The sequence below is a fragment of the Cervus elaphus genome, chromosome 20 (genome assembly GCF_910594005.1).
Source record: "Cervus elaphus chromosome 20, mCerEla1.1, whole genome shotgun sequence".
In the NCBI taxonomy this organism is placed as follows: Eukaryota; Metazoa; Chordata; class Mammalia; order Artiodactyla; family Cervidae; genus Cervus; species Cervus elaphus.
The window spans coordinates 33,824,647-33,850,081 of record NC_057834.1 but is presented as its reverse complement, the minus strand read 5'-3'; the positions used below and the strand labels follow the sequence as shown (position 1 = coordinate 33,850,081).

The 25,435-nt window shown below is 37.6% G+C and overlaps 1 pseudogene; it reads left to right on the top strand.

Moving 5' to 3' along the window:
- Positions 1 to 14,838: 14,838 nt before the first annotated feature.
- On the top strand, positions 14,839 to 22,505 carry LOC122676427 (annotated as a pseudogene).
- Positions 22,506 to 25,435: the final 2,930 nt, after the last annotated feature.

Below are 25,435 nucleotides of genomic sequence, written 5' to 3'. Positions count from 1 at the left end.
TCCTTGAATTCTAGCCAAAGGCAAGGAGAGAATGAAATAAATGAAATAAATCTTCACTTACCCCTTCCAGTCACTTCAAGTATGAAAAGGTTTTCCTAGTGTGAGAAAAGATAAAACATTTAATCAGAGAAGATATTCTGTAACAGATGTTCTATTTTTGATTTCAATATTGTATATTCCAAGTTATGATGGAGATAGAAATGTGCTTATTTGATGTGAACTCAGGATTGGAGACCATACTAGAACAGAGTTAATGTTGCCCATAAACCCATATCTACTCCTGATTACTCACCGTTTACCCATTACTGCCATTCAGGAAGCTAAGATAGATCCTAATTATATCCGTTTCCTGTTCGTTCCTGAAGACAGTGTTTCCTGAAACTCTCTCCACTCTTCTTCTCCTCTCCATGCCTTTACCAACACTCAACTTTCAGCCTCAGGAAAGTTTTCCTAATTAATCCCCTTTATTTCAGAAGTCCAAGTCTTCCTCCTGACTGTTGTCATAACACTCTTTTAAAAAGTCCGCTGATGGAGATTTCTTGCACAAATTCCTACATGCATGCATACTAAGTCACTTCGGTCATGTCCAACTCTTTGTGATCCCATGGACTGTAGCCTGCCAGGCTCCTCTGTCCATGGGATTCTCCAGGCAAGAATACTGATACGGGTTGCCATGCCCTCTTCCAGAGGATCTTCCTGATCCAGAGATCAAACATTTGTCTCCTACATTGGAGGTGCATTCTTTACTCAGAGCCACCTGGGAAACCCCTAAATTCCTTCATTAGCCTCTCTAAATTTTAGGCATAATATTTAAACTCATTTATAAATTGAATACAGTAATACTCCACAAAGTTGACATAAGTGTTACATGAGTTAATATATTGAAGAGTTTGATACAGAACACAATACATAAGGAGCCTTTAATAAATAATAGTTTTACTAGTACTTTCTTCTTTTTGGTCATGCCATGCAGCTTGCGGGATCTCAGTTCTGCAACCAGCAATGGAACCTGAGTCCTCAGCAGTGAAACGGCTGAATCCTAACCACTGGATGGCCAGGGAATTCCTTTGTACTTCTTTTTATTTTCCACATATTTAAATATTTAAACCAGTTTAAATACTTCAGAGAAGCAGAAATACTTCAGAGAAGACAGGCTTAAACCTAGCATTCTAGGGTATGTAAATAAGCCTGTGATTGTTCTAGTCTTGATTTTATAAATTTTATCATTTACTTTCCAATTGTTTATATGGAATTTTTCTTGCTCTTTAAAAATTTTTCTTGAGGTACATTGATCAGAACATGCACTGTTACATGTACTATATCAAAAAGGTTTGAATTAGGAATAATAAGACTTTCATCTTTGATTCTAATCTCCTTGAAGATGCCCAAAATTTTACTTCTCCCTTAGATCATGTTAGTCCCCTCAGCTAATATATATCTAGGACTAATCTGTGACTTCTAGATTGTGTTTCTGCGTTATAAGCAATAGTTTGGAATTCACCACTATAAAATCACAGTTTTCACTATACTCACACATTTGATTTGAAATTCATCCAGGTTATTCAGGATGAATAAGTTAATTTCACTTTGTTGGTCAGAAGATCTTACTCATGCTTGTAGCCTAGAATATTTCTGTTTCCCTCTCCTCCAGATCATTAAACAGCTCTTAATTGCTAACACTCTAAAAAACTGAACCCCAGCACCACCATATAGGAGATTCTAACAGAACAGTCAGCAAAGGGATGCAGAGTGGGATGGGGAAATGAAAAACATTGGCAAGGGTAGGATTACTCATCTAGGGTGTAGGAGGAAGCATGAGAGACCGAAAAATAGGGAAGGTACAGATGGACAGAAACCTCAAAATCCAGATAATTTCTTTGACTTGTGGAGTTTTTGCTACTTTTTATTTATTTCAAATAAATGATTCCCCCCCCCCACCAAAGTGAAACAAAGCCTGCTCCTGACTCAATCTTGGATGAATACACGATTTGCATTTTGTCTCAGTGAATAGAGCTTTTTTATCTCATCATTCCCTGTTTTTTTTGTTTTGTTTTGTTTGTTTGTTTCCCATGAATAGTAACACTTTGCTTCAAATCCAAACAAAACCATTTCTTCAGTAGCCCTATGTGTTGAGTAGTCACAAGGTGTAAGTACTGTACTAATACTCAGAAAACAAAGATGACCAAGGAATGGTCTTTGTCCTCATGGAGCTTACATTTCTGAAAATCTTTTTGTGCAGGACCCAACTGAAGGCCTTTGAAGTCTTATGTCCCTCTTCTCTATGTTAGTTTATACATCCACATTTCCTAAATCAGAAATCACAATAGTTTCTGGGAAACATCATGTTCCCCTTTCTATAGAATTATCACTGGCTCTGTGATAACCGAATATATACTTTAATAAATATTCTATATATCAGGAAGTGAAACTCACCAAGGGGCATGTTTTTCAGGTCTTCTAGAGAGCTGTGTTCATGTCCAAGAGTCGCATCCCCCACTCTGGAACTTTGAATGCCTGCGATAATAGATATGGATTTTTACTAAATAGTTATAAAATGTTTCCCAGATCATCATTGTCTTTCCTAATAATCATTTAAACCTATCAGTTATTTAAGTTTAGGCCACTGTGTAAAAATTTGCCCTTTTATCAAGTAGTCTACAAGTTTTTTCTCTTTATCTGAAGGTCACTAACATCTTACTGAGCAGAGCTGCAGTTTAATTGGAATTCCCCCTTCAGTGGCAGATCTTTCGATACCTCCCAGAAAGCACTATGTAAAAGTACTGGGCAGAAAGGAAACAGTGCCTATCCCTCTCTTCCAGTGCCTGAGATTAGAAGCGAAGGACAGACAATTTCCTGAACACTAATTTCTTCTAGGTTCTCACAGCCCGTACTCCTGGAAGAAGCTTCTCATTGTCACAAAGCAGTAACTCTGGCTTGAGGTTTCCTAATAATGTGCAAATGGTCTGCCCAAATTCTTGGGTCTCCTTCCCCAAAATAGCACTGACTACTCCCAAATGATCAATAGGAGAAGACAATCCAAACAGCAGAGTACCTGGAGACCCTATTAGCTAGGCAGCTCAGTTCCTAATCCCAAGATTAACGTTTGGGAGCAGAGAGTTCCCTTGGTTATTAGGAGGAATCTCTGGGGTAAAAAGTCTGATTTCAAGTTCTGTTAGGGCTGGCCATGGTCCTGCTAAGATACACATCGTACTCTCTGTCCATTTCTCTGGTGCCAAAGCAAAGTGGCTCAAGATCTTGTGGAATGACTCTTTGTAAGTGGCAGAAGAGAAACAATAATTGCCAAGTAGGGTTTAAGGATGAATCCCTCCTGCCTCTTACACAAAAGGCTGATGTTCAGATACTCTGACACTTGAAGTCAGATTAAAATCTTAGGGTAGAATCATCAGTCCAGGCCTTGAATTATGTTGTAAGGAGTTTTACAAACTGATCTTTCTCAGCTTTGTTCTGCTCGCCATATATCCTATGTTATTTAGGAGCTCCTAACTCAGTTCCACCAGGGCCTCAGCCTTGCCAGGTCATCTTTCGTATACTTAATAAAAATTCATTATATCACATCACTATATCATCACTCAATGATGAATAAACAGAGGCCCAGATAAGAAAAGTGTCTATCCAAACAGTAATCAAGTCAGTAGCTTATATGGAAACTGAAACCTGGGTAAACAGAATTGCTAGTCTGACACTTTTTTCACCATAACCAAGGTGTCTTTTAGATTGCTATCACTAGTAGTGCCACCATACAATTTCAAATTAAATTTTATTTAGCCACTATTTACTGAGAATTATTTTGTGTTTAAAATTTAAAAAAAAATTTTTTCAATTCACAGGCCAACAAGATATTCATGAGTGTTGATAACCTTCAAATAAGTAAAAGCTAACGTTGAATTGTCATATATTTTTAACACTTGAATCACTTTCTTTGCATTGGTCTCACATCTCTAACTTGACTGAGAGTACATTTAGACAGAGACTCTCATTCATCTTTTGTTCTCTGACAGTACCTACAGCTACTACCACTAATAAAAATAATTGCTAACACTTTTTATATGTGCTTACCATATGCTAGGTACTAGACTCTGCAATGTACATATATTAATTTAATCCTAACAATAAATATATAAGGTGACATAATTATATTTGTTTTCAGAATAGAAAATGAGCTCAAAGACATTATGTAACTTTTCTATGATACTGGGCTGATAAATGGGAAACCAGAACTTAAATTCCCAAAACCCAGCTTCAGAAGTCACACCAGCACAATTCTGGACACAAAATAATTCTCAATAAATAGTGTCTAGATAGAATTTAACTTGAAATTGTATGGTGGCACTAATAGTGATAGCAATCTAAAAAGACACCTTGGTTATGGTGAAAAAAGTGTCAGACTAGCAATTCTGTCTACCCAGGTTTCAGTTTCCACATTGGCCACTGACTTGATCACTGTTTGGATAGACATTTTTCTTATCTGGGCCTCTGTTTATTCATCATTGAGTGATGATATAATGATGTGATGATGTTGACAATAATATCTAACCAGATAACAGCTCTCATTCTGCATCCTTCATATTGTTTTATATAACCTCACAGTATATATATACATATATGTGTGTGTGTGTGTGTGTGTGTGTGTACACCGCATACATAACCTCACATGACAAAGTAGTTACATATTTGAATACTATTATCCCCATTGTACAAATGGAGGAGCTAAGACTAACTAAGAGAACTGATTAATAAGTGACCATTACCTGGGTTCTTTCCACCCTGCTACTCTTCATATTCCTATAGAATTGATGGAAATAATTCGTTCTCCTCTTTCCCTAGAATGATATAATGACTATATGATGTAGATATAGCTTCTAAGTCAGTGAAAAGCGGAGGAGTCAAGATTCCAGAAAGAAAAGATATATGGAAATGGTAGCCTGATACCCACATCTCTGTAGGTTCCTTGTGAAACTGTGACTTAATGTCTGTCATCTTTGGTCAAAAGACTAAGAACTGGGCAGAGAATCTAGCAGTATCCATATGCTGGAGGTCTATACCTTAGGCAAAAGGGTAAAATTCACCCTCACAAAGAATGAAACCAGTTCAGTTTTACTTAATCCCTACATGTGTTAATTCACCCTTACCTTTTAGACTAACTATCCAACAGGAGGTAAAATAAAATCTTTTCTAGAGGAGGACAATATAATGTAAAGTCCCAGTTTATTTCTACAGTTAACATTTTTTAAAATTTAAAGCAGGGGTAGACAAACTACAGCCTGCTTACCCATGAGCCAAACAGTGGTTTTTACATAGCCTGCAGGTTGTATAATGATTTTTACATCTGTAAATGATATAGAGTGTCCAGGATGTGATAAAAATACACCAAACATACCAGGAGAAAAGACTGAAAAGCTAAAGAGCAAGAAAAACAAAAAAGCACTTGACAGAAACAGGCCCATAAAAATCACTGTATTAAAATTATCAGACACAACTTTAAGATAAATATATAATAGCAGGTGCATCTAAGGTGACCCTCAGTGGGCCACACCCATGTATAATCCTCTCTCCTTGAATGTGAGCAGAACTGTGACTTGCCTCTACTCAACAGAATAAAACATAGGTGATGGATGCCACACTCACGTTTTTACATCTTTAAAAATTCATCTCAGCAAAAAGGATCAAGAGATCTTTCCTTGCTGGCTCTGAAGAAGTAAGCTGTCAAATTTTGAAAGCGCTTATAAGAAGACCATTTGGCAAAGAATGTGGCCAACCTCTGGGAACAGAGCAATCTCAGTTGGCAGTTGCTCAGAAAGCACAACCTCAGTCCTATGACCAGAAGGAATAAACTCTGCCAACAGCTATACGAGCTTGGACGAGCACGTGAGGCATATGGAACCCAGTGAAAAGGTTAAACATGTGTGTAATTGAAGTTCCACTTAGAAAGAAGAGATAGAATGTATCAATAGCAATATATGAAGAAATAATAGCCATATGTTTTCCAAACCTGAGGAAAACATCAGATGCAGATTTGAGAATCACTCTGAAGCAGACATAGGATATACACACATATACCTACACACAAAATGCATGTAGGAATACCATGTAAAACAACTGAAAAATAAAGATAAAAAGTTTTCAAAGTGGCTAGAGGAAAAAAAGATATGTTATTTTCAAAGAATAACAATAAGACTATTAAATGACTTCTTAGTAGCAAAAATGGAAAACACTAATCAATAGAATAGCACCTTAAAGGTGCTGAAATAAAATAGCTGCCAAGCTAGAACTTTATACTCAGAGAAAATCTCTATCATTAAAAAAAATACATTTTTAGAAACAGAAAAAAAGTGAGAGAATTCACCATCAGACTTGCATTAAGGAAATATAAAAAGAGTTCTTTAGGTAGAAGGAAAATCCACCCTAGATGGAAACAAAAATGAAAAATAACAAAAATGAATTTAAAAATTATAGAAAAGATAAATGCATGGACAAGTATAAGTTGATATTGTACTTAATATTGTACAATCATGAATTAATGGATTATGAATTTTTAAATATTTATAGAATTAAACTATACAACAGTACCATGAAAATGATGTTAAATTCAGACTTCATATAGTCTTTTCATTGTCCTTGAAATGTAATTCTAAAATAACCACTTTACTGTTGTTGTTTAGTTACTAAGACATGTCTGACTCTTTTGAAACCCCAAGAACTGTAACCCACCGGGCTCCTCTGTCCATGAGATTTACCAGGCAAGAATGCTGGAGTGGGTTGCCATTTCGTTCTCAAGGGAATCTTCCTGACTCAGGGAAGATTGAACCTGGGTATCCTGCATTTCTGAAGGAGACGGGAATACCAGACCACCTGACCTGCCTCTTGAGAAACCTGTATGCAGGTGAGGAAGCAACAGTTAGAACTGGACATGGAACAACAGACTGGTTCCAAATAGGAAAAGGAGTACATCAAGGCTGCATATTGTCACCCTGATTATTTAACTTATATGCAGAGTACATCATGAGAAATGCTGGGCTGGAAGAAGCACAAGCTGGAATCAAGATTGCCGGGAGAAATATCAATAACCTCAGATATGCAGATGACACCACCCTTATGGCAGAAAGTGAAGAGGAACTAAAAAGCCTCTTGATGAAAGTGAAAGAGGAGAGTGAAAAAGTTGGCTTAGAGCTCAACATTCAGAAAACTAAGATCATGGCATCCGGTCCCATCACTTCATGGGAAATAGATGGGAAAACAGTGGAAACAGTGGCTGACTTTATTTTTGGGGGTTCCAAAACCACTGCAGATGGTGATTGAAGCTATGAAATTAAAAGACACTTACTCCTTGGAAGAAAAGTTATGACCAACCTAGACAGCATATTTAAAAGCAGAGACATTACTTTGTCAACAAAGGTCTGTCTAGTCAAGGCTATGGTTTTTCCAGTAGTCATGTATGGATGTGAGAGTTGGACTATAAAGAAAGCTGAGTGCAGAAGAATTGATGCTTTTGAACTGTGGTGTTGGAGAAGACTCTTGAGAGGCCCTTGGACTACAAGGAGATCCAACCAGTCCATCCTAAAAGAGATCAGCCCTGGGTGTTCATTGGAAGGACTGATGTTGAAGCTGAAACTCCAGTATTTTGGCCACTTGATGTGAAGAGTTGACTCATTTTGAAAAGACCCTTTTGATGGGAAAGATTGAGTGGAGGAGGAGAAGGGGACAACAGATGATGTGATGGTTGGATGGCATCACCGACTCAATGGACATGGGTTTGGGTGGACTCCGGGAGTTGGTGATGGACAGGGAGCCCTGGCGTGCTGCGATTCATGGGGTCACAAAGAGTCGGACACGACTGAGTGACTGAACTGAATCCTATGTTGCAGGCAGATTCTTTACCACTGAGCCACCAGTAAAGTCCAAAATAACCATTAAAATTATTTAAAAATAACAAATGAAAAAGGAAAGAAATAATTTAAAAAATTCTTGATTACTCTTTCCCTCCAAAAAAAAAAAAGATGAGAGAAAAGGTACACACAAAAAAAGTGGGAAGAAGACAAATCCTAAACTTGTTATTTAAACCCAAGTATATCAGTAATTTTATTAAATTTAAAGTTTAAATTTCATTAAATATAAAATAATATTCCCATTAGTAGACATAAATTGATAGATTGAGTAGGAAAATAAAGTTTTGTTAATAAGAAGTGTATCTTAATTATCAGGATATAGAACAACTGAGAAAACAAAAGAATGAAAAATATATATGATACAAACAACATCTATTAGGAAATTATTCTTTTGTGTTAATATTAGCCAAAGAAGATTTCAATTTTTAAAAATTTTGGAGGCTTTTGTTGTTGTTGTTTTGGAACTTTTTTTGCCACGCCACATGGCTTGTGAGTAGTTTCCTAACCACAGATCAAACCCACACTCCCTGCAATGGAACACAGAGTCTTAACTACTGGAATGCCAGGGAAGCCCCTTGAAACTTCTTTTGTGGCCTGACATAGAGTCTAGAATTTACATAAATGTCAGTTAGGACAAGGTGGTTGATGATAGTGTTATTCAAGTATTCTATATCCTTACATTTTCTCTGACCAGTTGTATTATAAATTATTGAAATTGAATTATTAAATTCTCCAACTATAATTGTTGAATTGTCTATCTCTCCTTTTCATTCTGTCATTTTTGCTTCATGGGCTTTGGGACTCTATGGTCAAGTACATATACATGTATAATTTCATATCTTCCTAACATGTTGACATTTTTATCATAATTAAACATATTTCTCTGTTTCTTGCAATATTATTTATAGGAAAGTTTTATGCTGTTTGAAATCAACATAGCCACTACAACTCTCTTATGCCTTCCGTCTGCATGGTAGGACCATTTACAACCTCAAAGTATTTGTATCTTTGGTTCTACAGTGTATCTCCTATAGACTGCACATGGCTGGATCTTGCTTTCTTAAATCCAATATGACAGTTTTCCCTTTGACCAGAGGGCTTAATGCATTCACTTTTTATGTAGTTAATGTAAGTAATGATACAATTTTACTGTTTGTTTTCTATGTTGCATGTCTTTTTCATTCCTCTGTTTCATTTTCACTGCCTTCTCTGTTCAATTTTTTTTTATTGTACCATATTAATCCCTCTGTTGATTTTATAGATAGATTTTTTTAAATTAATTTATTTAAAGCAGTTTTTCTATGCATATTTAAATATCAAAGTCTAGTTCAGGTTAATCCTGATTTGATTTCAAAGACGTATAACAATTTAACCTCAGTATAACTATTTCCTCCTCTCTCTCCTTTGTGCTATTATTATCATATATATTACAACTTACAACTATTTTCTATAAATCTAAAAATACAATATTATAATTAAATAACTGTTTTAAACAATTTTCTGTTTTCTTAAAGAAACTAAAAGAAGAAAACAGAAATGAAGATATGTAAACAGCACATACATACACACAGTCCTTTATAATTACCTACATATGTTACATAGGTCGTGTTTCTGGTTTTCTTCATTCTTCTCTGTGGATATGAGTTGGATATATCCATATAACATATAACAGGGATATATGTTAAATTGTCATTTCTTTTCGGCTTGAAGAACTTCCTCTTGTATTTCTTGTATAGTAAGTCTGTTAGCAACAAAAAATGGCAATCTGTTTACTGAGTTCACCTTTATTTTTGTCTTCAATTTTGAAGGATATTGTTGCTAAGCAGAGTTTTTTATTTAAAATGTACGTGATGATTCACTTTTCTCTGGCTGTTTTCAAGATTTTGTCTTTGTATTTGGCTTTCAGAAGTTTGACTCTGGAGTGCCTACATATAAGTCTCTTTGCATTTACCTTCAGTTCAATTCAGTCGCTCAGTTGTGTCCAACTCCCTGCGACCTCATGGACTGCAGCACGCCAGGCTTCTCTGTCCATCACCAACCCCCGGAGCCTACTCAAATCTGTGTCCATCACGTTGCTTGCATTTACCTTACTCAAGAATTATTGAGCTTACTGAATCGTTTGCGTTAATGTTTTCCATCAAATTTGAGCAGGTTTTAGTCATTATATATTCAGATTATTTTCTGCCCTTTTATTTCTGTTTTTCAAAGAATCCCACTACATCTATGTTGGAAAGTTTGCTTTTCTTCCCCCTACGGGTTTCTGAGATTATTCATCTTTCTTTATTTTTCAGTCTTTCTGTTCTTTAGATTGGATAATTTCTTTTGGTTGATTTCCAAGTTCACTGATCCTGCTTGTGCCATCTCAAATCGCTGGATCATCCTTTCAGTTATTATAGTCATCTCTAGAATTTGCATTTGCTTCCTTTTTATTGCATTTATTTCTCTTTTGAGATTTACTAATTGTGGACTCACTGCCCTGTTTTACTTTGAATTCTTTAAACATTTGTTGTTTAGTCACTGAGTCATGTCCAATTCTTTTGTGATCCCATGGACCACAGCCTGCCAGACTCCTCTGTCCATGGAATTTTCCAGGCAAGTATACTGGAGTGGGTTGCCATTTCCTTCTCCAGGGGATCTTCCTGACCTAGGGATCAAACCTGCATCTTCTGCATTTTCAGGCAGATTCTTTACTTCTAAGCCACCAGGGAAGCCCATGTCCTTTAATTCTTTGAATATTTATAAAGTATGTTCTCACCACTCTGTAGCCTTCCCTTTCTTCTTTCAAGAACCTGCATCTCTTTGCCAGGGTGACTGAATATAAGGGATATATTTTAGGGAGAATACTGGATGCTATCTCTGAACTGACATTATCCTTTCAATAGCTAAAAAACAATTTAATGTGAAAATCATGTTGTTCAGTTACTAAGTCCTATCCAACTCTTTGTGACCCCATGGATTGCAGCACACCAGGCTTCCCTGTTATTCACCATTTCTTGGAGCTTGTTCAAACTCATGTCCATTGAGTCAGTGATGCCATTCAACCATATCATCCTCTGTTGCCCGCTTCCCCTCCTGCCCTCAGTCTTTCCCTTTTCATGGTCTTTTCCAGTGACTCGGTTCTTTGTATCAGGTGGCCAAAGTATTGGAGTTTCAGCTTCAGCATCAGTCCCTCGAATGAATATTCAGGGTTGATTTCCTTTAGGATTGACTGGTTTGATCTCCTTGCTGTCCAAGGGACTCTCAAGAGTCTTCTCCAACACACACTTCACTGCAACTAGAGAAAGTAGTGAGCAGCAAGAAAGACCCAGCACAGCCAAAAATAAATAAGCAAATAAATAAATAATAAATTCTTAAAGAAAAATTCTGCATTTTTCCTTATAGCATTTATTTTCGCTTGTATGATGCTACTTATTTGTGAGACTATTTGTTTGAAACCTGCCTAGTGTGTAAGCTGTGTACTGCACAGGGATACCTAATCAAGGGGGAGAATGAAGGATAAAATCCAGCCCACAGTCCACTTGACAAGTCATGCATCCTGGTTGTTGTTCGGTCGCTAAGTCGTGCCCAACTCTTTGAGACCCCGTGGACTGAAGCACACCAGGTTTCCCTGTCTTTCACTGCCTCCCGGTGATATATACATCCTGGTATATATGCATCCTGGTATAGAGCCCCAAACATCCAATGGTGATGCTCTTTTACTAATTACACAAATGTACTGTCTACTCACTGTGTGTGCACATGGATTGCATCTATTCAAAGAAGCTTTTTATTTTTTCCTAATTCACACAAAAGATACCCAATGAATTAGCTACAGCTCAATATGCCTCCCTCCTTGATAAACTCTACGAGAGCAAACACCATGACGGTTTTCGTCATGCTTGCATCTCTAATACTCAGCATACTGCATGGAGCATAAATAGATGTTCATTAATAGTTATTGCTTCATTAAGTGAAGGAATAATCCTCAGGCATAGAATAATTGGCATGTATTTTATTTTGCGTGTTCCTTCTGGGTTCACTGCTGTGGTTTATCATTTGTTTTTTTCTTTTTTTTTTTTTAACAAAACTCATTTCAGTTTCTACAATGCAAACTGCTCTTGTGAGTCAGTAGCCAAAGGCAGTATTTTGTTCTACTAATTGCCCAAGTTCCTAATCAGGCCCCTGGGACAGAGCCTCAAGCTCTTTCTTTGCTACCCCTTGTGCCCTGGAATGATTCTCAAGGGGAAGTCCCTAGTGTCTTAGATCAGATGGATCTGGTTCTCTTTCGGGAATAAGCAGAGCTCCTGGATTTGGGGTTTCAAGAGGCTTCCTCTCTGCAAGAAGATTGTCCCAGGCCAGAGGATGCAATGCTCTGGCCTTAAGCTGGTCCCCATACCTCTGACATTCCGGAAATGCTGAACTTTTATGCCTGGGGTTTCAATTTTTTTTTCCCTTATAGGCCTCTTGGAGAGTCTTATCTTTGTTCTCTCTTTTTTCTAAAGTTCAGATGCACAGCCACTAAAAGAACTTCTCTCATATCCTTTGCCAACTTTGCAAGAAGTAAGTGGTGGCTGGTAGGAAAAAAGAGGTTTTAAATTTTCTAAGTTTCTTTCTTTTCCCATTCTGGTTTTCTGATGATTTTCTTAAACTTAAGAGTTTCATACTTTGCCAGTATTTTGCATGATGATTTTTTTGAGACCAAGTGTCTATAAAGTAGAATAGAATATCCTCATAAGTTTTATTTTTAAATAATGGAAGAATCTGTTTAAAACCATGGAGGGAAAGTTAGTAAATTGGAAAACCTTCATAATGCCAGAGTTTTCATCTACCACTGAAGTCCCTATTATCTTTCAAGTAAATAAGACTGAGGCTCAGACATTTTTCATACAGCTGTTGTCTTCTTCCCCTCTAACCTGCACCTCATTCCTAAATACTCAACCAGCAAAGTTTTGATTCAGTGAAGGCATGTAGAATCTGGAGTCACACATACTGTGTTTCACACCTTGTCTTACCAGTTACTAGATATATGAGTCTGACAAGTAATTAATATTTCCAAGCTTCAAGTTGTCCACCTTTATTTATGTATTTATTTAGTTTACAATATTGTATTGGTTTTGCCATACATTGACATGAATCTGTCACGGGTGTACATGTGTTCCCCATCCTGAACCCCCCTTCCACCTCCCTCCCCATCCCATCCCTCTGGGTCATCCCAGTGCACCAGCCCCAAGCATCCTGTATCATGCATTGAACCTGGACTGGATTAAAATGGGAGTACGCATTTTATTTCCTTGTAGGGTAATTTCTAAGCTTTAAGTTGTGCAGACTGTCTTAAGAGGACAGTATATACTATATTTTAATCAAGTGTTGTTTTTGCATTTGCATTTATAAATTAACTCACACATTCAGAGTCTAAGGGCCAACTTTATTGTTCCATCAGCGTTTGAAGTCTATGTGTTGTTTTGACTCCCCTTACTTATTTTGCTCAGTCTTGGGTTAGGTTCCCGGCTCTGCTACCATTCAGCAATGTAACACAGGGGCATCCAGATAACTACTTCCAGAGAAATGTGCTTTACATAATCTGTGTGTGTGTGTGGTGGGGTGGGTGTGTGTGTGTGATGTGGACGTGGAATTAAGCACCATAACATTTCTACAACATATTTATTTTTGAGCAGTAGGTATTTCATTACTTTGAAGAATAGATAGACGCTAGTTTTGCAGCAGAAGAAATACAGTTTTCTTCTGAGACTTGCCCTTCTACCAGACACTAGTAGCTGTGTTAGGAACTAACAACAGGAAATTGGGTAATACATATCAACCCATATACTTGTCTCTGCACAGAGATATCAAAGCAACCCAGAAGAAGATAAAGTGGTTTCCTCTGCTTTTTAATATCTTCCTAGAGAAGGCTCATCAACTTCTGTCTATCAGCGTTACATGTATCAGTATCTCAGCTGAGACGGAAAGGACATCATCTTACCTCCAGTACTGAGAACTTTCAAGAACAGAGGACTCAGAGTACAAGCTAAAAAGAGCTGGGTTCCCAAGTCCTCTCTGCCATGAACTAAATATGTGATATTAGACAACACTTTTATCCTTTTTGGAACTAAGCATCATCACATTTCTACAACATATTTATTTTTGAGCAGTAGGTATTTCACCACTTTGAATAATAAAGGAAACTGTAAAATGGCCAAAATTCCTATAATGTTCTACCATATTTTTGGAGAAAAGAGCTGTTCACCAAAAGTTAGATTAAGGATCGGAAAACTAACCCCAGGTGAATTATCTATGTCCCTTCTTAATAATGGAAAGTCCCTCGTAGCTCAGTCTGTAAAGAATCTGCCTACAATGCAGGAGACCCGGGTTTGATTCCTGGGTTGGGAAGATCCCCTGGAGAAGGAAATGGCAACCACTCCAGTATTCTTGCATGGAGAAGGAAATGGCAACCACCCCAGTATTCTTTCCTGGAGAAGGAAATGGCAATCACCCCAGTATTCTTGCCTGGAGAGTCCCATGGACAGAGGAGCCTGGCAGGCTACAGTCTATGGGGTCGCAAAAGTCAGACATGACTTAGCAACTAAACCAGCACCTTCTTAATAATAATGTTTTTTCATTTTTTCCTGTATTGTTCATTCATGTCTTTTTTCTTCTGGCAGTTTCTCAGTTTTTACTACTTAATGGGACTAAGTCCAAATTTTGACTTCAATACTTGGTCATAGTCTCCATGTTCCCAAGGCAGCGCTGCTGTATATATCTCGCAAAGGTATGGGTCTCCTCCCCCAGACTAGATGCACCTCAAGAGCATTACTTCAATTATTGGTTCACATAGTTATCAAAAGCTTAAGAGAAGGCAAATATTAGGCTAGGTTCTGGGTATATGGAAATGACTAAATATGATCTCTGCTATAAGAGGCTTCTCAGGTGACGCTAGTGGTAAAGAACCTGCCTGCCAATGCAAGAGACACACGAGACACATGTTCAGTTCCTGGGTCTGGAAGATTGCCTGGAGGAGGAAATGGCAACCCACTCCAGTATTCTTGCCTGGAAAATTCCATGGACAAAGGAGCCTGGGAGGGCTATAGGCTATAGGGCTGCAAAGAGTCAGACACAATGAATCAGCAACACTTTCAACACTTTCATTATCTCTGTCATCAAAAAGCCTACAATATAGTTCAAAAGTTAGATAAATAATTTCAACTAAATGTGATAAGCACCATCACATGAGAATGACAACTGCCAGCAGAGCTAAGACTGGAGGGATACTCGGATGACAAGATGGTGATAAGAACAACCTCAAGGTTAAAAAAATTGAACGTATACTCCACCCACTGCCTACATAGTACATACTCATCATGGATGCTTTGCAAAATTCAAGAGACAGTAGAAATTTGTACCATGAGTTATACCATGCAGAGTTGTGTACTACTAACATTTAGATGATTTCCATTTAGCTTTCTCTGTGTTCTATATTTTAGATTAGTTGAGATAATTCTGCATATACTGTATTATATCCTGCTTTTTAACCATCATTTTCTATTGAATTAAAACATTTTCTTATGCATAATTTAAAAGCTGTGCAATATATTGATAGTTTAAAAATATTCTACTAGTATTAGTTTCTGTTTATAAATATCACATATAATCATTTCTGTATTCTAAATCTTTTGTCTATACATATGTATCCACATTTATGTGGGTATATATCTTTGCTTTTCATTACAGTATAGGGATCACATGACCTTTACTATTTTGATATTTCTTCCATTTAACAATATCATGAACATTTGATGCATAACACTAAAATTTTTATTGTAAAATATGGTATACATTAAAAAGAGTATATAAAACAAATGCACGTTTTAAGAAAAATAATAAAACAAATACCTAGGTACCCTCTGCCTAAGCTAGGAAACAGAAAGCTGCCATGAAATTAGAAGTCTCAAAGATGCTCAACATCACTCATTATCAGAGAAATGCAAATCAAAACCACAATGAGGTACCATTACATGCCAGTCAGGATGGCTGCTATCCAAAAGTCTATAAGCAATAAATGCTGGAGAGGGTGTGGAGAAAAGGGAACCCTCTTACACTGTTGGTGGGAATGCAAACTAGTACAGCCACTATGGAGAACAGTGTGGAGATTCCTTAAAAAACTGGAAATAGAACTGCTATATGACCCAGCAATCCCACTCCTGGGCATACACACTGAGGAAACCAGATCTGAAAGAGACACGTACACCCCAATGTTCATCACAGCACTGTTTATAATAGCTAGGACATGGAAGCAACCTAGATGCCCATCAGCAGACGAATGGATAAGGAAGCTGTGGTACATATACACCATGGAATATTACTCAGCCATTAAAAAGAAAGAATTTGAATCAGTTCTAATGAGATGGATGAAACTGGAGCCCATTATACAGAGTGAAGTAAGCCAGAAAGATAAAGACAAATACAGTATACTAATTCATATATATGGAATTTAAAAAGATGGTAACGATAACCTTATGTGCAAAACAGAAAGAGACACAGATGTACAGAACAGACTTTTGGACTCTGTGGGAGAAGGTGAGGGTGGGATGTTTCGAGAGAACAGCATCAAAACATGTATATTATCTAGGGTGAAATAGATCACCAGCCCAGGTTGGGTGCATGAGACAAGTGCTCGGGCCTGGTGCACTGGGAAGACCCAGAGGAATCGGGTAGAGAGGGAGGTGGGGGGCGGGGATCGGGATGGGGAATACATGTAAATCCATGGCTGATTCATGCCAATGTATGACAAAAACCACTACAAGACTGTAAAGTAATTAGCCTCTAACTAATAAAAATAAATGAAAAAACAAAACAAAACTAAAAGTCTCACATATGCTTCTTTCAAATACTTCAATATATGCCAAATAGTCACTATCATGAATTTTAGGTTAAAGAATTTCCATATTTTAAATTTCTCATGTTTTTAAAGAACATACTGCTTTGATGAGCTTATTATTATTTTTAAATGATATATTATTTTATCTTGCCTTCTTTGGAAAATTAAATAAATAGAATGTATGCGTGTATGCTAAGTCGCTTCAGTTGTGTCTGTGTCTTTACGATCCTATGGACTGTAGCCTGCCAGGCTTCTCTGGAGGTCCATGGGATTCTCCAGTCAAGAATACTGGAGTGGGTTACCATGCCCTCCTCCAGGGGATCTTCCAATCCCAGGGACTTGAACCCATGTCTTTTATGTTTCCTGCATTGGCAGGCAGTTTCTTTACTGCTGAGCTACTGGGGAGGCCCAATAAATGGAATGCACACACACAAACATATGTATACAAACTTTGGTTAGCTTCTATTATTCAACATTGTGATTTGAGATTCATCTATGTTGATTTGTGAAAATGTAATTTGTCCCTTTAAGGGGTCAGCAAACTTTTTCTGTAAAGGATCAGCTAGTAAATATGTTAGACTGTGTAAGCCACACAGTCTTTGTTGCCTCTTTTTAGTCTGTGTAGGTCAGACAGTCTTATTGCCTGTATTTAACTCTATGTTCGTGTAAAAGCAGTCATACATAATACATAAAAATGGGTGGGACTGTGTTCCAATAAAGCCTTCCTTACAAAAGCAGCTGACCTGTGGGCTGTAGTTTGCCCACCCCTGTTTCACAATTAATTCATTCACTGTTCTATAATACTTCATTGTAAGAATTTACTTCAATTTAAATATCCTTTCTGCTTTTGAAAATACTTGGTTTGTTTCAGTTTTATTTTTCAGTAATAAACAAACTTGCTATAATCTTTGTGCTTGTGACTCTTTAGCTTTTCTGGGCTAAAAATCTAACGATAGAATTGCATAGGATATGTTCATTTTCAGCTCTGACAGGTAATATCTGTTTTTCAAAATAATTTTATCAATTTTTATCAATTTACATTCCTTTTATTAGGGAACCAGAGCTTCCATTGCACTGTATCTGTGATAGTTTTGATGTTTTGTAATCTGATAAGTATGAAATGGGCTGTGGTCTTAACTTGTAGTCTGTGGTCTTATGTTCTCTGGCTATTAACAATATTAAAAATCTGTTCACATGCCAATTGTGTTTCCTCATATAAAACCCCTGTTGTTTTCTTTTTAATCTATTATTATACTAAGCTAATCTTCTCCTTCTGATTTTTAGAAGATCCAGGTGCTAGTATTTTATCTGTTATTTTTATTGTGAATGTTTTTCCTGTTTCTACCTTTTCCTTTTCTTGTGATTTATTTTGAAAAATAGGAGTTAATTTTTCATGGGATAAAATTTATCATTATTTTTTTATGTTGTGTATTTTTCACTATCCCAAATTTTAAAAATACTCTTATATATTATCTTCTAGACATTTCATAAGATTTGTTTGTTTGTTTTCACATTTTAATACATCTGAAACAGATTTTTTTTTTTCAAAGGTGTGCATGCCTATGCTCAGTTGCTCAATCATGTTTGACTCTTTGTGACCCTATGGACTGTAGCCTGCCAGGCTCCTCTGTCTAGGGGATTCTCCAGGCAAGAATACTAGAGTGAGTTGCCATTTCCTTCTCCAGGGGATCTTCCCAACCCAGGGAGTGAACCTGCATATCCCGTGTCTCCTGCATTGGTAGGCGGAGTCTACCACTGAGCCACCTGGGAAGCCCTTTAATGGTGTGTATGCTAAGTCGCTTCAGCCGTGTCTGACTCTTTGTGACCCGATGGACTGTAGCCCACCAGGCTCCTCTTTCTGTGGGATTCTCCAGGCAAGAATGCTGGAGTGGGTTGCCATGCCCTCCTCTTTAATGGTGTAAGCTCGTCTAATTTCAGTTTTTCCCATACGAGTAAACCAACTATTCCAGGACTATTAATTGATGACTCTGTGCTTTCCACCAATCTGCAAAGTGAGCTCTGGTGCAAATAGTTTCTATATTTCAGAACTCAGTTTTTTCCCCCCATTGGTGTGATTGCTTATCCCTGTGATAATGCCACATCTTCTTAATTCCTATAGCCTTAGAATAAGCAACAGTATTTGTAAGGCAAACCCTCAACTCTTGCTTTTCTTCTTTAAGAGTGTTTTGGCTTCTCTTTGTACTTCCATATAAATTTTAGTATCAGTTGTCAATCTGGCAACCAATGAACCAAAAACAATCCATTTGGGATTCTGACTGAGTTACACAGGAGTTTTGATTAATTGAAATTTTCATAATATTAGATCTTCCAATTCATAAGCATGGGGTAGTGCTCCATTCACTTCAGTCATCTTTAGTGTTTATTATTAGAGTTTTATAATTTTCTTAATAAAGGTCTTTATTCCTAGGTATTTTCTATTTTTAAGCTACCATAAATGATAGCTCTTTTAAATTTAATTTTCTATCAATTTAAGTACAGAAACATGATGAATTTTTATATATAAATTTTGTTCCAGAAAATTTGTTAGACTCTGTTAATAATTCTAATAGTTTATCAGTAGCTTCTCTTGGATTTTCTATGTTCACAATCACATCATCTGCAAAGAATTTCTTCATTCTCAATCCTTGTATCTTTAATTCCTTTTTTCTTGCCTTACTGGGCTAGCTAGAATATTCAATTTTCAATGTTGAATAAAAGTAGATAAAGCAGTCACCCTTATCTTGTTCTTAATCTTAAAAAGAACCCTTCATTATTTCACCTTTAAGTATATGCTGGCTGAAGAATTGCTGCACAAATGCTTTATCAGTTAAAAGAAAATCTTTTATTCTTTGTTTACTAAGGGTTCTTATAAGTAGACGCTGAATTTTAAAAATGCTTTTTTGACAGCTACTGAAATAATCATGTCTCTTTTCCTTTAAACAATTCATTTGAGGAAAAATATAATTGGACTGTTTAATGTTAAAGAAGCCTAGCATCCTAAAATAAAACCAGCTTGGTCATATACCCATTTTATACATGGTTGAATTTGGCCTGGTGACATTTTGCTTGAGAGTTTTGCATCTATTTCTATGAGTGAGATTGCCCTGATAAATTTGGTATCAAGATAATTCCAGCTTCATAAAATGGGGTTAGGAGTATTCTCTCATCAGGGAGAAAGAAATTTTATTCTACCTTTCTAGTTTCTTCTGACTGGTCTAAGAATTAAATTGACCTGAGACATATTAGTGAGAGAAAATCAAACAAAAGTTAAATAACAAGTACATACGTGAGAGATTCAGGAAGACTGAATAACTCACCAAAATGACTGAAACCCTCACCTTGAATATCTTGTCCAGCTAAAGAAAAAAGAGGATGTTGGGGGTAGTGATTTGGGACTTCCAAGAGGAAAAAGACAATCCACAATTCACAAGAAAAGCAAACGTTCGGTAAACAAATGTTTGCTGGGCCAGGCAGAAATAGTGGGACAGAGAAATTTTAAGGAGCTGACTTTGTTAGGTTCCTCTCTACCTACCTTACCTGGTTCATACCATAGTTATCTACAGTGATGGCTCTCCTCCTGGAACAAGCCCTCCGTCTACAAACTTTTAGACATTTAGGGCGAAGGCCAAAGATTCTTCCTGAGTCTTTGGACCTTAAAAGTAAATCTTCGTGCTAAAGAGACACATCTTGGGGGTGGCAAATTTTGCTCCCCTATACCTTCTTTTTTATTACTCATAATAGTTTAGACTATTTCAGTCTCAAGATTGAAATTAACTTATCCTTGAATGTTGTAAATTGTTATTGGTAAATTGTTATTGGCCTGGAGGTTTATCTGTAGAGTTTTCACTACTGTCTTTATTTCTTAAAATAGTTTTCAGGCTTCTTCTTAATTCAATATTGGTAGGTAATTTTTTTTTCTAGAAATGTATCCATTTCACTGAAGTTTAAAATGTATTGAGACAAAGTTTTTCATAAAATTGCTTTTCATCTTTTTGTGTCTGAAAGTTCTGTCTTTATATCTCATTAATTCTTACTAGAGTTTGTGTCCTCGTTTTTTTTTTCCTCCTTTGTCGGTTTCACTAGCAGTTTACCTAAAGTTTATAAATTTTTACCCTTTTGGATCTTATCTGTTTTATCTTTCTTTTATATATTGATAACATTGTATCATTTTTTTACTTCTACTTTCTTTTTTTTAATCTTGTTTTTATAACTTCTTAGGGTGGATGCTTTACTCACTAATTTTCAGCCTTTTATAAAAGTAACAAAAAAGCATTTTAAACTACAAAGTTCCCTCAAATAATGTTCTAAATGCTGATATGTGATTCTCTTATTATTCTTTAGTTCTCAATATTTTTTAACTTCCATTATTAGTTCCTCTTTGAACCATTGGTTAGATTATCAAATATTTGTAAGTTTTAAAGTTCCTTTTTGTGACAATTTTTAGCTTAATTACATTGTGGGCTGAGACTGTGGTCTACAGAAAATACAGTTTTAAGAAAATTTGGAGACCAATTTCATGGGCCATACATAGGTTGTCATTTTTTAAATGACTCAGGAGTACCTGAAAAGAATGCTTTACCTCAAGCTTTTAAATAGTGTTGCACAAATTTTCTGTATCTCTTATTCCAGTTCTAGGACCTAGTCTGCCACATGTCTGGAAAAGGCAGTTGATTCACGAAATTTTGAACCGAATCTTTGTGGTATTGAATCTTTACTCTAGACAATGCACTCACCAGAGGGTAAGGAAGCCCCAAGAGATGGTGCTGACCTTCTCTTTGTTTTTCGGCCCTGAGATCTCCAATGAGGACAGCCAACCACACAGGTAAGAGAGTTTATTTTGCAAGGTTTCTCCAACTTCCAAGAACATCAGTTCACACTCTTCATGGTGCTTCTCTTCCTGTACATTCTAGCTCTGGCTGGTAATGCCATCATTGTGACTGTTATCCATATAGACCATCACCTCCACACACCCGTGTACTTCTTTCTAAGTGTCCTGTCTACATCAGAGACTTTCTACTCCCTTGTCATCATCCCATGCACGCTTTTCAGCCTCGTAGCTCTGAGCCAGCCCATGTCCCTGCAGGGCTGTGGGCCTCAGCTTTTTTTCTTTCTTAGCTTTGCCATCACCACCTGCCTCTTGTTGGCAGTAAAGGGGTATGATCGCTATGTGGCTATCTAACCCGCTTCGTGACTCAGTCATCGTGAACTGGAGGGTCTGTGCCTTGCTGGCATCCTCAGTAGGTGCCATGGGGTTCTCACTCTCACTGGCTCAGGCTGTGGCTATTTTCAGATTGCCCTTTTGCAAGGCACTCATTGAGCATTTCTCCCGTGATATTTGACCTGTGTTGAACCTGGCCTGTGCTACCCCAATCATCAATGATATCCTGACCTTAATTGTCAGTCTCTTGGCCATTACAGGCCCTGCCACCTTCCTCTTCATCTCCTACATCCTCATTATCTCCACCATTCTCAAGATTGCCTCAGTTGAGGGCGGGAAGAAGGCCTTTGCCGCCTGCACCTCCCGCCCCACTGTGGTCATTGTCCACTACGGCTGTGCCTCCATCGCCTACCTCAAGCCCAAGTCAGAGAACACCAAGGATCAGGACCAGCTGATCTCAGTGACCTACACTGTCATAACACCTTTAGTAAACCCTGCTGTGTACAGTCTAAGAAACAAAGAAGTCCAGGATACTCTGCAGAGAGTGGTGGGTAGAAATCTCTTTCCTGAGATGAGATCCCTACCCAAATAAATGTGCATGCGTTCCAGGAGGAAGTCTATACCGGTAAAGTTACAGAGGCAGTATTTCAAATGATTGGTGAAGTTTCATACATCATATACAGGGCCAGGGCAAAAATGGAGCTGAGGGGCAAACCTCTAACAAATGACTTTTCACTTCCTCAGCCTCTTTGTTAGCATAATAAAAACACAAGTCACTCCACAGACCTGTGAATAAACACACACTGGCCCTATTCCAGGAAATAATTTTAAGATCAGAATGCAATCTCATGTCCATCTTGAGGCAGGAGGTAGATGAGCCTCTTCCCTCTCCCCATGGTAAAGCTATTTGGGACTCATTCCCTATAGATTGAAATTCCAAGTTGAGAATAGCAGGACAATTAAAGGAGGAGGCTGGGCCCCACCCAGACCACATATTTTTCATTCTTGAAAAGGATGACCTCCTTGACTACACATGTGCAGAAAGACTCCTTGGAAGCCAAAGAGGAGTTATGTCAAGGGATATTCTACCCAGATGCCTTTTTGGTAAAATCTATCTTGGCTAAGAGATGTGTATACTCACATGGGAGGAACCTGAGATATATGAAATATGGACTGTGAACCAGGCAAATCAAAAAGATTGGCCAAAGGAAACTTGGAAGAAATACCCAATAAAAGTAATTCAAACTACTACAAGGGTGTGACTCAGGAACTCTGAGTCTGCCCGTGTGTCTATCCACAGGTCCTGTCCTCTATTCCTCTTAATAAATACTTCACTTGCTTTACACTTTTCTTCTTTGTGCAGATTCTTTTCTGCAAAGCCGAAGGGCCAGGGCCCTTATCACTGACCACTTGTCTAGTGGCTAAGATCTGATGTTCTCTTTGCCTCAACCCAGCCTCAATCTCTTTCTGGAAACCCAAGCCCCACTCCAAGCTGTTGTAGGCCGAGGCCACCTAAGGCCAATCACAAACTTAAATTTAAAGTGACTGGTTCACTTTTTAATGTGGTATAAACCGTATTAAAATCACCACTTCACTGAATCTTCTAACATAAATTGGATGCTTGAACAAGTGGTCACTAGGAAGGATACTGTGCAGAAATCTAAGTGCCTTGTGTTTTAATACGATAAACAAAGTGAAAATATAAACACCTTTTAGGAAATGGGTTTACAGTGAGCTAAAATCTTTCTAGAGAGAATATTTTCAAGCATGAGGGACTTCAAAGGAAAGGAGACCAGGGTTGTGGGAAGTGAAGAAGTTGAGTGGAGAGAAGTACTAACCACATATGACGTGCATGGAGCTTATGTGACTTGGTCTGATGCTTCGCTTCTTCTGGCTAGAGATAAGTCACATGAAAAAGTCCTTGTGAGGCTTAAAGAAGGGCTCTCTCATGGGCAGGATATATAGCAGGCTCAAAAGAAGAGAAGTCTAACAGCTCAGGGATCAAAGCATTGAAACAATGCTATGAAATTAGCTAAGAAGAAAGAAAAATTAGAAGCAGATCCAAATTGAAACTTCTTGTGATAGGAGAGAAGCCAGAAGGGCAAGGGGGTGGTCAGGAGGAGCCAAAGAGAGTTTAGAAAAGGCTTTCAGGTTGGGTCCTCCCCTGCCTTTTATACGTAAAGTCACAAAGGCAAAGAAACAGAATTAAATGAAAATATGAAAAGAATCAGCATAGCACCTTTCTGATAAGTTAGGTAGTTTTATTAGTCTTAAAAATCTGAAAAAAAAAAGTCAACACTAAAGGACTTTTGACTTGAAAACTTCCATAAAATTAAAGCAACTGAGTTAGAAATGGAATACTAGAAGACAATGTACTGTTCCTCATCTTAAAAATAAAACAAAAAGAATCTGGGTGAACTTTAGACTCAATTTGTGATTAAAAAAATAAGTGTTGAATCAAATTATAATGGTCAATATTGGTAATTACTGAGCAAGTCAAAATTATTATACTGATCTATTTATTGAAAGATACATAAGATATATATGAATACATACAGAAATATCAAATAAACTCTATAAAGTAACCATGCATCTTATAGGCTATACAGGCTATAGCACATAAAAATCTAACTTTAAAACCGTTCTGCATTTCAGTCCGCTTTGTAATTCTGAGTTCCCGGTCTGCCTGAAAAAGTCAGGTAGAAAAAGGGCCTGACTTGGGCCACCCCTCTGCCCTGACCCAAGAGGTCTGCCCCTAGCCTCATCACATTTAAAGGACTAGCTCACTCTTCACCCCCACTCAGGAGCCAGCAAAGGAACCTGTTAACTTGCTTTCACTCCTTTGTGCCGCAACCCAAGTCCTAATAAAGCCTTACCTGAATTTCCTGTCTGACCTATCAATTTCTATTGATTAAGGAGTCCAAGAACCTTGGGTTGGTAACAGAGGCTTCTAGTTTTCTTAGCAGGGAGGAAGAGAAACTTGATCCATGGTCACTTCCATCTGTCCATGTTGGATTCAATATAGATACATGACCATTGTAGTCATCCTTGTCAGTATCTTTTGAGATGACTCTGGTCTTGTCATATTCTTCAAACAATGTGGTTCCTGCTTCATCTTCCTTGTGATTACTCTCAGCCCACTGGCCCTCTGTCTCTCCAAACACTTGAGGGCACTTGGACATTTAGTTGCACCCTTGATCCTATAATGGAGTAAATAGGACACAATGAGGAGTCACCGAGACATCATCTTGGATGTATCCCTCACCTATTTCTGCTCCACCAGCAGTGACAGGCTTTCTGAGGCTGGGAAGTGAGGGACATATCACTTCTGTTTTATCAGATGCCTCTCCTCCTTTACAGCGGGGTAAACCTGGCATCTCCAGTAGGTGCAAGAGTGGGCCTTCCCCAATATCCAGCTAATTCTAGTGCTATCATCTTCACAAAGCCAGACACCTTTATTTTATTTCAGCAGGAAAACCTAAATCCTTCCTAACTCTGTAGTAGTTTACATTATATGTTTCA